The sequence below is a fragment of the Hypanus sabinus genome, chromosome 5, assembly GCF_030144855.1.
Source record: "Hypanus sabinus isolate sHypSab1 chromosome 5, sHypSab1.hap1, whole genome shotgun sequence".
NCBI classification, from domain to species: Eukaryota; Metazoa; Chordata; class Chondrichthyes; order Myliobatiformes; family Dasyatidae; genus Hypanus; species Hypanus sabinus.
Window position 1 is genome coordinate 64219891 of NC_082710.1, and position 12957 is coordinate 64232847.

The following is a 12957-nucleotide window of genomic DNA, read 5'->3' on the forward strand; positions in this document are numbered from 1 at the left end:
GTCACTTGATTTCAAACAAATGGTTTATTGATTGTTACAGAATGTCTCTCTGGTACTTTCTACACCCTCCCCTCGCCCTTCCCCTATTCCTCTTTCCTTGCCCTCTTCCCACTCTTAGTCCATAATAGAGACCATATCAGAATCAGGTTTATCATCACCCGCATATGTCTAGAAACTTGTTTTGTTTTTGTAGCAGTAGTACAGTGCAATACATCAAATTACTACAGTATTGTGTAAAAGTCCTAGGCACCCTTGCTATATAAATGTGCCTAAGACTTTTGCGCAGTACAGTAGGTGTCTTTGGTATGTGGGAGGAAACCCCTGTGGTCATCAGGGGGATGTATAAACTCTTTACAGACAGTGGAGGAACAACCTGGCATTACGCTAACCACTGCACTGCCTTGCCACCCAAGACACTGTTACAAGGGACAGTTATTTGTGGAGAGTGTCATCAGATTTTAAAAATGAGTAGGGCCTGTCAGGACTTTTTGTGGAGCTTGAGATGGCTTAGATTATTAGGCACTTGGCAAGGGCCAATAAAAAGTTAGGTTTAAGTGGAGCAGCCACTCCATGGGTGGACAGAGTTAGAGTGGGGAACTGAGGCTTCGGCAAGGAGAGGTGGAAGCTAGCTTGAGGTTTCTGTCATTTCTTATTTCATTTTTTATGAGTAACCAGTTAGAGTAATGTGAATGGATCCCAGGTCATTGGTGTACTCCTCGTGCAAGATGTGAGAGATCTGGGAGACATCTGGTTTACCTGATTTTTATATTTGCATGAACTGCATCTGGCTGCAACTTCTTACAGACCATGTTAGGATGGACATAACAGCAATGGCCAGGACTGAAAATATGATAATGTGAAGGTCCAAACAAACAACGTTGACCTGGGAGGCAATCATTGCAAAGTGCCACTATGGCAAAATCTGCAAAAACATCAAAGGTCTCAAGACACACTGAAGCACAGGTCCAGCTGTGGTACAAAGGTGACTCACATGCAACACACAGACTCACATCCAGAGAGACGATGGAGAACTCCAGGCAGGAGGCACCCCACAGAGCTGAAGACCTTTCTGCACCTGAGCCACCCCAGAGCCAAAGAATAGACCGAGTGAGCACTCGTCTGACAGCTAATCCATTAAATCAAGGAAAGAGAGGATCAGATGGCCCAGATCATCAGACAATGTATCTTGGAAGCAGTCTGATGATTGACCTGGATTGCATCTTGGAAGCTACAATGGCAGGAGCTGTCTACAGGAAAATCAACTCCCTCACAACCATTGTGATCAACTTTGCTAAAGAGCAATTTGGCCCAATGGAGAAGAAAGGGGATCTCCAACCATCACAGCAACCAAACAGGAGGGAAAGGGAGATTCACCACCTGAGAGTGAGATAAAGACCCTGAATAAACAATTTAAAAACATTTTATTTGACAAAAAAGGTGTCAAAGATCTAACCAGCAAACTGCGGGGCAGCTGTGCAGGCTCAGGATGGTGGAGCAGCAACAAAAGTAAAGAAATGAGAAAGAGAAGGAGAACCCAGTTTGTTAAAACCCCATTCAGGTTCACCAGGACTCTCCTCAGCCAGCAAACATCTGGCACCCTAACCAGCACAGAGCAGAAGGTGGAAGAATTTCTGTGGAAATCACACAGCAATCCCTGTAGGAATCAGGGACTAGAATTCAATCCAAAAGTCTTCCAACCAAGAACCCTGCACCGAGTTGAACGTGGCAGAGCCCACTTGGCAGAAGGTCCAGGATACCATCTGCCGCCCCTCAACCAATTGGTGTAGCCTACAAGGTATATAGAAATATCCAAAACTCCTCCAGAGGTTGTGAAAGATAATGAGAAAGATTAGGACCAAAGGCTCTATCCCACCAAGCTGGAAAATAGCTAAAGGATGTTTTGTTCTCAAGGAAGACTTCTCTACAATCACCTAGTTTAGTACCATCTTCCTCCTTAGCATTAAGTGCAAGATATTGTTCTCGGTGTTTGTGAGAAGGCTGACCTTTTACTTAATGGAGAACCACTACATCAACTTATCCATCCAGAAAGGTGACATCCCAGGTTTCTCTGAGTGTCTTGAACACATCTCAACAATCAGCCAATGGATCCTAGAGGACAAGCAGAAGAAAAATGACCTAACAGTTGCCTGGTTAGACCTAGCCGAAGCCTACAGATCAATTCCACACATCCTCATCCAGGTTGGTTTGGTCCACTGCCATATCTCGCTAGTAACGCAAGACATGATCACCAGCCACTTAGGAGAAACCAAGCTGTTTCACTTCAGCCCACTTTACAAGTAGGTTGAAAAGCCTCCAAAAAGGGATTCCAACCGGCTGTATCATCTCCCCCATTTTGCTTGTCATGGGTACGAACCCCCCTCATATCAGTAGCCTGAGGCCCAGTGTTGAGGCTTGGCATCTGAAAACCTGTAATATGGGGGTTCATGGATGGCATCACAGTAACCACCGTAACCCATATCCAGGCAAGATGGTATTGGAAGCCCTGGACAGTGTAGTTACTTGGGCTAGGATGACCTTCAAGGCTAGGAAGTCCAGATGCACGATGATCAAAAAGGACAAGGTTACTAGTAAAAACATGGAGAAGTCTTTCCATTCATAGTATATAAAGGGTAAAAGAGAGTTGAGGGTAGATATAGTACCAATAGAAAATGATGCTGAAGATATTGTAATGAGACACATAGAGATGGCAGAGGAACTGAATGTGTATTTTGCATCAGTTTTCACAGTGGAAGACATCTGCAGTATACTAGACATTCGAGAGTGTCAGGGAAGTGAAGTTTGTGCAGTGAAAATTATGACTGAGAAGGTGCTCAGGAAGCTTAATGGTCTGAGGGTGGATAAATATCCTGGACCTGATGGAATGTACCTTCAGGTTCTGAAGGAAGTAGCTAGAGAGATTGTGGAGGCATTAACTATAGTCTTTCAAGATTCGATAGATTCTGGCATTGTACTGGATGACTGGAAAATTGCAAATGTTACTCTGCTATTTAAGAAGGGTGGGAGACAGCAGAAAGGAAACAATCAGTGCCTGACATCAGTGGTTGGGAAGTTGTTGAAATCAATTATTAGGGATGAGATTACGGATTACGGAGTACCTGGAAGCACATGACAAGATAGGCCAAAGCCAGCATAGTTTCCTGAAAGAAAAATCCTGCCTGACTAACCTACTGCAATTTTTTGAGGAAATTACAAGCAGAGCAGACAAAGGAGATGCAGTAGATATGGTGTACTTGGATTTTCAGAAGGCCTTTGACATGGTGCTGTACATCAGGCTGTTTAGCAAGATAAGACTCATGGAAGTTTCTAGCCTGGGTGGAGCATTAGCTGGTTGGCAGAAAACAGAGAGTGGGAATAAAAGAATCCTATTCTAGCTGGCTGCCGGTTACCAGTGGAGTTTCACAGGGGTCGGTGTTGGGACCATTGCTTTTTATGATGTATGGCAATGATTTGAACTATGGGATTAATGGATTTGTGGCTAGATTTGCCAATTCACAATGTTAGCTGGAGGAGTAGGTATTGTTGAGGAAACAGAGAGCCTACAGAGAGACTTAGATAGTTTAGAGGAATGGGAAAAGAAATGGCAAAATTAAATAAAATGTGGGAAAGTGTATCGTCATGCACTTTGGTGGAAGAAATAAACGGGCAGACTATTATTTAGATGTGGAGAGAATTCAAAGTGTAGAGATGCAAAGGGACTTGAGAGTCCTTGTGCAGGATACCCTGAAGGTTAACCTCAAGGCTGAGTCAGTGGTGAAGAAGGCGAATGCAATGTTGGCATTCATTTCTAGAGGTATAGAATATAAGAGCAGGGATGTGATGTTGAGGCTCTATAAGGCACTCGTGAGACCACATTTGGAGTATTGTGTGCAGTTTTGGGCTCCTCATTTTAGAAAGGATATACTGACATTGGAGAGGGTTCAGAGAAGATTCACGAGAATGATCCCAGGAATGAAAGAGTTAGCATATCAGGAACGTCTGGCAGCTCTTGGGCAGTATTCCCTGGAGTTCAGGAGAGCGTACAGGGATCTCACAGAAGCATTCCAAATATTAAAAAAACCCTGAACAGATTAGATATGGCAATGTTATTTCCCATGGTAGAGGAGTCTAGGACAAGAGGGCACAATGGTGGTGAATCTGTGGAATTTGTTGTCACGAGCGGCTGTGGATGCCAAGTCATTGGGTGCATTTAAGGCAGAGTTAGACATGTTCTTGATTAGCCAGGGCACCAAAGGGTATGGGGAGAAGGCAGGGGAATAGGGATCAGCCCATGCTTGAATGGTGGAACAGACTCGATGGGCTCAATGGCCTACTTCAGCTCCTATATCTTATGGTCTTATGGTCATAGAGGCCGACCCAATAAAATACATTGGAAAGTGATTTAATGCAGCAATGACAGACAGCGCCAACATCACCAATGCTGTAAAGCAGACTGAAGAGTGGCTGAAAAAGATCAGCTGCATGCCCTGTCAAATTTAGACATGGCTGTACCACCATGGTCTTCTACCAAGGCTACTTTGGCTTTTTGTGGTGTACGAGTTCCCCATGACCACTGTAGAAGGCATCAAGAGGAAAGCCAACAAGCAGCTGTGGGGGTGGCTGGGGATCCTCCCAGTGGGGCTCTACATTAGATCAGGCCAGCTACAGCACCTGTTGTCACCGATGGTGATGGAGCTCAAGGTGGCAAACTGTAGAGTTGTGTTAACACTGAGGGGATCCAATGACAAGCTAATGAATCAAGGAGGTGTCACATCGAGGTTGGGCCAGAAATGGGCTGCCAACTCAGCCAGAGACCAGACAGTGAGCTCCCTGCAATTGAGGGACATCATTAGCAACCCATTACTGGGAAGGCAAGGCCTCAGCTCTGCATGCTTCCAACATGGAGGAGTGCAAGTGCAAAAGATAGGCATGTGACGTGGTCCAGGCAGAGGAACAGAACCATTGAGGATGAAAGGCAGTGGACTTTGGGTCACAGGGCGCCTGGAAGAAATGGAATCTTCCCAAGAGCAACATCACTTGGGCAGAGCTTTGGAGACTGGAGCCCTTCTGCATTTCTTTCCTCCTGCACTCTGTCTATGATACTCTCCCTACACCATCACAGCTGCACCCATGGGGGCTGAGAGAGGACCCTAACTGCAAGCTTTGTGGTCAGCAGGGTTTGCTGACTCACATACTGTCAGGATGCAAACCAGCTTTAACACGAGGACAGTATAGGTGGCACCACGGCAAGGTCCTGATGTCCTTTGCTGACACACTCAAGCGGGAGAGATGAAAAAAGGGACCAGGTGGCAGAAATGCAATCAGGGCAGTCATTTTCATCAAGGAGGGGACCATGCCAGTCATTTCAAAGAGACCTAAATCCAATCTGCTGTAAACTGCCCAATCATGGGAAATGACAGTCAATGTGGTGAAGAAGCTGCAGTTCCCAGAGGTGGTGCAAACCACACTTCGATCAGGCATCATACTAAAGTCCACCAAAGAGTTTAAAGTACCATGGGAGAAAGGGTATGAGGAGGCTCATGAGAGGAAGGCCCTGAAGTATCAGTCCTTAGTCCAGGAGTGCAGGGACAAAGGTTGGCAGACGTGGCTATTCCCCACAGAGATCAGCTGTGGAGGGTTCCTAGCAAGGTTGGCATGGAGGTTGCGGTCTGCACTGGGCCTTGATGAAAAGAGCAGGAACCAAGCAGCTCGCAGGATGGAAGTGGAAGCAGAAACAGCCTCTTCCTGGATATGGAGCAGGAGAGAAGAGCTGAGCTGGAAATCAGGAGCAGATGGGCAGTGACTTGGCCATCACTGTTGACCTGCCAACTGGAGTGTATTGGTTAAGGGTTGAAACACTCACTCTATGAAGGTTGGGCACCGCCTGATAACATCTGCCTCTGGCCAAAGGCTATGGTTATTTCATCAAGTAGCTGAAGAGCGCACCCTGGTGTATGATGGAAGGAAACTGGAACTGGAGCTGGATGACCTACAGCTCATTTGGGAGAATGAGGAGGTGTTAGCTAGGAGTTCAGGGAGGTTGTAACACCAAAATTGCTGGAGGAAGATAGCTGGGTGTCTGTCTAGAGAGGGAAAGGGAACAGACAAAAAGTGTAAAATAGCCCTGTGGCCACTTTCCTCAATAACAAGTACAGAGCTTTGGATACTGTTGTGGGGAAGACGTATCAGAGGAAACCTCAACAATGAGTCTGGCTCTGTGGATCTGAATACAAGGGGAGAGAAGAGGAGAGAGTTGGTAATATGGGATTCAATTGTTAGGGAACAAACACGTGTACAAGATTCCTGGACGGTATGTTGTTTCCCAAGTGCCATGGTCAAAGCTGTCTCATTTGGGTCCGTAGCATTTTAAAGGGGGAGGGTGAGCAGCCAGAGCATATTGTTATCGATAAGATTTTGGAAAAGTGCAAAAATAACCAGGCTGTTGTTCATGGATGACTTCATTTTCCCTAATAATGTTTGTCAGCTTCTCAGTGCAAAAGGTTTAGATAGGGTAGAATCTGTTAGGCATGTTCAGAAAGGATTCCTGACACAATATGAAACAGGCTGACCAGAGGAGAGACCACACTGGTGCTAGGCAATGAATCAGGTTAGGTGGCACATCTCTTGGTAGGTGAGCATTTTGGAGACAGCGACCACAACACTTTGACCTTTACTTTGGAGACAGGGATAGGAGCTGACAGGATAGGAAAGTACTGAATTCGTGTAGGGCATATTATGATGCTATTAGGCTGAAACCTGACAGCGTGCATTGGAAAGATGCACTCAGGGAAATGCACAATGGAAATGTGGAGTAGGATTGGAAATGGAAATGGAGCATATGAAGATTATAAAGAAACCAGAAAAGAACTAAAGCAGGGAAGTAGGAAAGCTGCAAAAGGCCATGAGAAGTCCTTGGTAAGTAGGATTAAAGCGAACCTCAAGAAATTCTATATGTACATCAAGAGTAGGAAGATAGCTATGGTAGGACTACTCAGGGATAAAGAGGAGAACGTTCACTTGGATGTGGAGAATATGCGTGAAGTACTTAATGAGTACAGTACTTTGTTTCAGTATTTACCAAGAAAAAAGATTTGGAGGAGCAGGAGATCAGTGCTGACATATACACTCTGAGTCATATACACTCAGAGTCTGTGGTGTTTAGAGGTCAAGGAGGAGGAAGCGTTGGGTCTCGTAATGAGTATTAAGGTGGATAGGTCCCCAGGGTCTGATGGGATATACCCTCGGTTATTGAGGGAGGCAAAAGACGAGATTGCTGCGACCTTGAAGAATATCTTCATGTCCTCTCTGGGCACAGGCAAGGTCTCAGAGGACTGACAAATGGCTGATGCTGCACCTCTACTTAAGAAGGGAGCAAGGTAAAATCCTGAGAACTATAGACCAGTGAGTCTCACCTCAGTTGTAGGGCACTTGCTGGAGAAAATCCTTAAGGATAGGCTATTTTGAGCAATTGGAAATCCAGGGCATAATTAGGGAGAGCTAGCATGAGTTTGTGCATGGTAGGTCATTCCTGAGTTTTTTGAGAAGGGAATGAGAGAGAATGATGGAAGCAATTGGCGTCCACATGGATTTTAGTAAGGCATTTGACGAAGTCCCTCACAGGGCGCTAACTCAGAAGATCAGGGTGCAAGAGGTCTGCAGCGAATTGGCTGTTTGGATTCAGAACTGTTGTGATGTATAACAGTAGTTGTATTGTATAGTACATAAATTGAGATGCATTCTATATTGAATTGGAGTTTCTAGCTAAGCAGGGAGGAGTGTTTTGTATTTAATACGTCAGTAATAGTTCAGTAATATTGTAAATACATAATTTGTTGTGTATATTATTTATTGCAGGTTATATGTACCTTAAAGGTACGTGAATGGCGTATGTCTTACGCCATTCATTTACTGTAGTCAGCGCCTCACTCAAGTAAAAACGGAGTAGACATGTCATCCTGGCACCCGTGTTTATCTTTCGATTAATTTCTGGAGTTTCATAATAAGAGTTGAAAAGTTTAAGGGGAACACGAGAGGGAACTTCAATTGGAGGGTAGTGAGAGGGTTGAACAAGCTGCCCAGAGTTAAGAGATGGACGCGGGTTCGATTTCAACATTTCAGAGAAGCTTGGAACAGTATATGTATGGGAGGGCTTTGATCCGGGTGCAACCCGTTGGGATTAAGCAGATTAATAGTTCGGCAATATTGCCTGAAGCGGTGTAGAGTTCTCTGACTGTTACTCTCTTACCCCTAATCTTTCTCTTCCATTTTCGGTAAATTATGAAATGCGAAGTAAAAACTGCATTGCAATCAGCTAAACTGTTTCTACGTGAAAGAGAACAGGGAAGCGGAAATGAGAAGGAGGAAGGAAGGATATTGTGCCTCTACTTCACCTTCGACTGGGGCTCGCATCTGGTAAATGACTTTGCGACCCGACCCACCAAAGACCGAGCCGAGCCTGGCCGAGCCGAGCCGAGCCTGGCCGAGCCGAGCCGAGCCGAGCATGGCCGAGCCGAGCCGAGCCGAGCCGAGCCGAGCCGAGCCGAGCCGGGCCGAGCCGAGCCCTCTAGCAACGCCCGTCCGTCCAGTGTGCATCTGATTGGCCCGTCTGGCTTGGACAGGAAGTTGTGTTTGAAGGAGGGAAATTTGATCGTTGGGCTCGAGCGATTTTAAAAATAAAGCCGAGTCTCAGCTCAGGACGGGACGGGAGATCAGAGTTCTGCCAAGACAAGGTAGGGAGAACTTAGACCTATCTTGTCTCTCGGTTCTTTTGGGGACTGGGACACATTTCCAATAAAAACGGCCGTTGATCGAAAACATTAACCCCGTTCCCCCCGTAGATTTTTGGCTTGACTTGAATTTTTTAAGTACTTTTTACTTCAAATTTTCAACACGTAGTTTTTTTTGTATTTTCGATTACTGTATTTGGCTTGCTCTCACCCAAACTGGCCGAAGGAAACATTTATTATTTGGAGATGGTGTCTGAAAAACAGCTTCCAATTATGTAACAGCTTTCCTTGAAGTAACTTAACAGTCAATTGGTTTCTTTGGAGTGTTGTCACTCTAGTCTTTATAGTGACTTTCGTTCGTTATAGCGATTAATTGGTGATAAAATACCAGGAATTTTCACTCCTAACGTTGTGACGTAAAGAGGAGGATGGGTAAAATGCTGGTCTGATGGCCCAGATTTTGCTGAACGAGCTTATCATTCGCTCCTGCAGCTTGCAATTCCCCCATAAACTCTATACTGAATGATCAGCTGCTTTTCCATAAGGTTATCTGTTACTCTTTGAAATACCAATGATGAAAAGACTTTCCTGCTTGGCCCTTCATTTCAAGAATCTAATATAGTGAAATTTCTCTGAACTCCCTCCTGCATGTAATCCTTTTATTATCCATAAGGGTACACAGAACACTGATACGGTCTTTTGGTACTTCATGTAGCATTCTCTTTACAATAAAGGCTATAATTCCATTTGCTTTCCTAATTGTATTTCAACTTTATTTCCTGTCTTTCATGTTGATCTTTAATCTCTTCACAACTTATTTTCCCATTTAAAACAAACTTGAGTATAAAACATTCAATTAGAATGTTTAGAAAATTTAAATATTGAAAAGGAAATGATTAAAACATGGCTGTGACTACAAGAAAGTGCAGAGTTGTGGATGCATCATGGAAACCAATCTCCCTTCCATTGACATCATGTACTCTTCTTGCTGCCCGTGTAAAGCAGCCAAAGACTCTGCACACTCTCAGTTCTTCCCCAACACCCCCCCCCCACTCACTTTCAAGGACCCTTGAAGGTTCTTACTTATTTGCTTATTTATTATCATTTGTTATATTTGCATAGTTAGTTGTCTTTTGTACATTAGTTGCTTGTCTTTCATGTGATCTTTCATTGATTCTATTGTATTTCTTGACTTTATTGCGTATGCCCCCAAGAAAACGAATCTCAGGGTTGTTTATGGTGACGTATAAGTATTTCACTAATAAATTTACTTTGAATTTTATCCTGTGTGCTGTTATTTTACCTTGTACTATGTCATGCCAACACACTCCATAATGAATTGATCTGTATGCAAGACAAGCTTTTCACTACAGTATACTTCAATACTTGTGACAAGAATAAACCAATTTACCTGTGGTTATTACTTTAACAATGAAAGGAAAAACTTTAACACTTATTCAAATGATTGAACATGAGACAAAAGATTTTTGAAAGAACTTACTTACAATGTCAATTTTCCATTAATGTGAGTGGTGTTGTAAATCTTGCACCAGTCTAACCTGGAGTGGGGTCTTGCCCCTTGAGACAGGACTTCACTATATGTACTCAGTCATGTCAGGTTGGTTTTTGGGGTGAGGCATGTATTATCTCCAGGTTTGGTTCTGATCTGGACCAGTTTAAGTCTTATTGTAAATAAAGTTGAGATCATTAGAAGATCTGCTGTGATCTTTTCAGGTGTGGAGAATGCTAGGGGAGACTTGCATCAGTACCTTTTTTGATATCTAGGAACAGGACCTGCTACTGCTCGCCTGTTGGTCTACTAGGCTGAGGATCAAGAGTGGGCAAGCTGATGTAGACTGAAAGCAGCGAGGGTAGGGTGAACATGAATGAGTTAAAGATGGCCAGTTTCCATAGTTTCCTAATGAAGAACATGAGACTAAAATCAATAATTACTGATGCTGCTCCAGACACCCATGAATCTGAATGTGCCATGTTAGTGCATTCTGAATACTGATTTGAGTATGCCAGACACAGGATGGTGGCTTCGTGCACTGACAAGCGTGGAAGGAACACAGAGTGACAGCTGGGAAATGAAGGCCCTGCCTGAAGATAAAACTTGTAGTGAAGTGCTGTGAAAACTACCGAACTGGGGTGGTTCTTTCCCTAATCCGTATGTTGTGCAGCAAGCCACCAGCACAGATATAAAAATAAGATGTGATCTGAGTTGACCAGAAGTGTGGGGTCAGTGTAATTAATATTGTGCATGATTTGGACTATTCTGAATATGTTGCAATGTGACTGGTAGGACCAACAGGACCAGAGTTAAAGAGTCTGACTGAATGAATCTAACTTGAACAGTATGTAGAATATTGGATAAGCTTCTTTAAATGAATAGGCACGAATTGAGGGAAATGGTTGCTTGCAATCAGGTTCTAGTTCTGATATGAGCCTGGCTGTTGACCAAATTTAATTGGTCCTACATGTCAAATTATCAATAAAACTATGGGTTTGGGTTAGGTTTGGATTGGCTTTTTTGAAAAAAAAATTATTATACCCTGGCAAACTTGTACACTGGAGCAGGCTGTAGGATTTTTCCAAGTGTATGTGCCAGAGCAGAGAGGGCAGGTAGGGGGAAGTGTGTGTGAGTGTGGTGGAGGAGGGCTGACAAAGTAAGAAGCAGGGAGGGAATAGGTGTGATGCACTACCAATAACTCCAAAAGACTGGAAGCAGAATAAATACTGAAAGGCTTTTATGAGCAGTAAAACAGAGCACGCCCATGCCGGATGACTACCCTGGACTGTGGGAGGAGCAGTGGCACAATCACCTTTATCCAGGGGTCTGTGGGAGGAGCCACAGGAGCAGTCAGCAGGGGGCGTGTCCAGACAGGTATATGTAGTTCACCACAAGTAGAGAATTGAATCTCTGCCATTCTTTGACCCAAAGAATTGTGAAGACTAGATCATTAGAACTGTTTAATGTGGAGGTAAGGAAGATTTACACTATGGAATTCTGATATGGAAAAGGAGTAGATCAGCTGTAAATGTACTGATTAGTGGGGCAGACTTCAAGGCTTCTACTTTCCTGTGTTCAAAATATTTCACGGTATTGGATTGCCAAAACATAATCTAGCCATGTGTTATCTTGCCATGCAAAATCACAGTGATGTAGGATATGATTACATTTTGATTTGAAAGTAATCTATTCATATTAGATATCTTCAGGTAATGAAAGGAGCCAGAGTGTAGGCAAAATTTTCTCCAGTTCTTTTGTTGCTTCCCATTTTCTCTGCCTTGTTGCAAAGCCAAGGATTTTGTGGGGTTTTTTTTGTTTTGAAGTTCACTCCTTGAGCCTCCACCTTTTCTTAAATATGGAGATTATGTTGTTCAAGATTTACAGCAATGGATGTGGTTTCACTGGGCCTTCTTTGAAAATGTGTAATTACTTCAAACTGCAGCAATGCTCTATCCTGAGGTATCCAAATATTTTACCAAATGAACATTAACAAACTTGGAAGAGTCATTCTCTGAAAACTTTGGTGAGATTTATGTGCTTGCTTCTCGCAAGTTAAGTGACAATGTATCAGGGTTTTGTTTTGAATTCAGCGGTGCAGACTCTTGCATGCACATGATCATAATACCGACATGATTTGAAATTTGGTGTGGCAGTTCTTGCCCATGAAAGGGTCTGTTCACACATCAACATAGCTTGCGAACACAGCAGTGAATCTTTGCACAATTTTTGTCGCACTAGTCACTTGAGACTGAGACCCTCTGGTTGGGGTTGACCATGAGATGTTGCATCCCAGCTGTCTACATGACATGCATACCAGTACGCAAGCCAGGACCGTATGGTACGTAGAGCAAGTTGTTGCCCATGAAGCAAACTCACGCTCTCCATGGAGCTGATAAATCCAAAGGAATGGCAGAAACTAATACAGTTTGGAACCATTGGTGTTGCAGGAGTTGCTAGTCGATGTTGAATTCAATATAGGACTGACTTAGGGACTCCAGCTTCAGATATTTCCTCGGGGTTTACTCCTGAAGCCTTCCCCATGAGTGTGTGTAGCTGAAAAGCAGCAGAGGTTTGAGATCAGAGTTTCCCTTCTAAGTGAGCTGTCAGTCGAAGCTGATGAGCCCCATTTGTTCAAAGCAACTGGTTTTAAGGCTCCAGTAACCTGCCTTTGCATCTTCTCCTTCAGTAGAAACATTTCTGCTGGGCTCAGTAACTAAACCC

General features: G+C 43.9%; 1 protein-coding gene across 1 annotated transcript in view; it reads left to right on the forward strand.

Annotated features, from left to right (window-relative positions):
• The first annotated feature begins 8675 nt into the window (after positions 1-8675).
• melk (maternal embryonic leucine zipper kinase) overlaps positions 8676-12957 on the forward strand; it is an 87763-nt gene continuing 83481 nt past the window's right edge. Inside the window, exon 1 of the mRNA XM_059969113.1 lies at positions 8676-8726. The gene's annotated coding sequence lies outside the window, so the exon portion shown is untranslated. The remainder of the gene's footprint in view (positions 8727-12957) is intronic.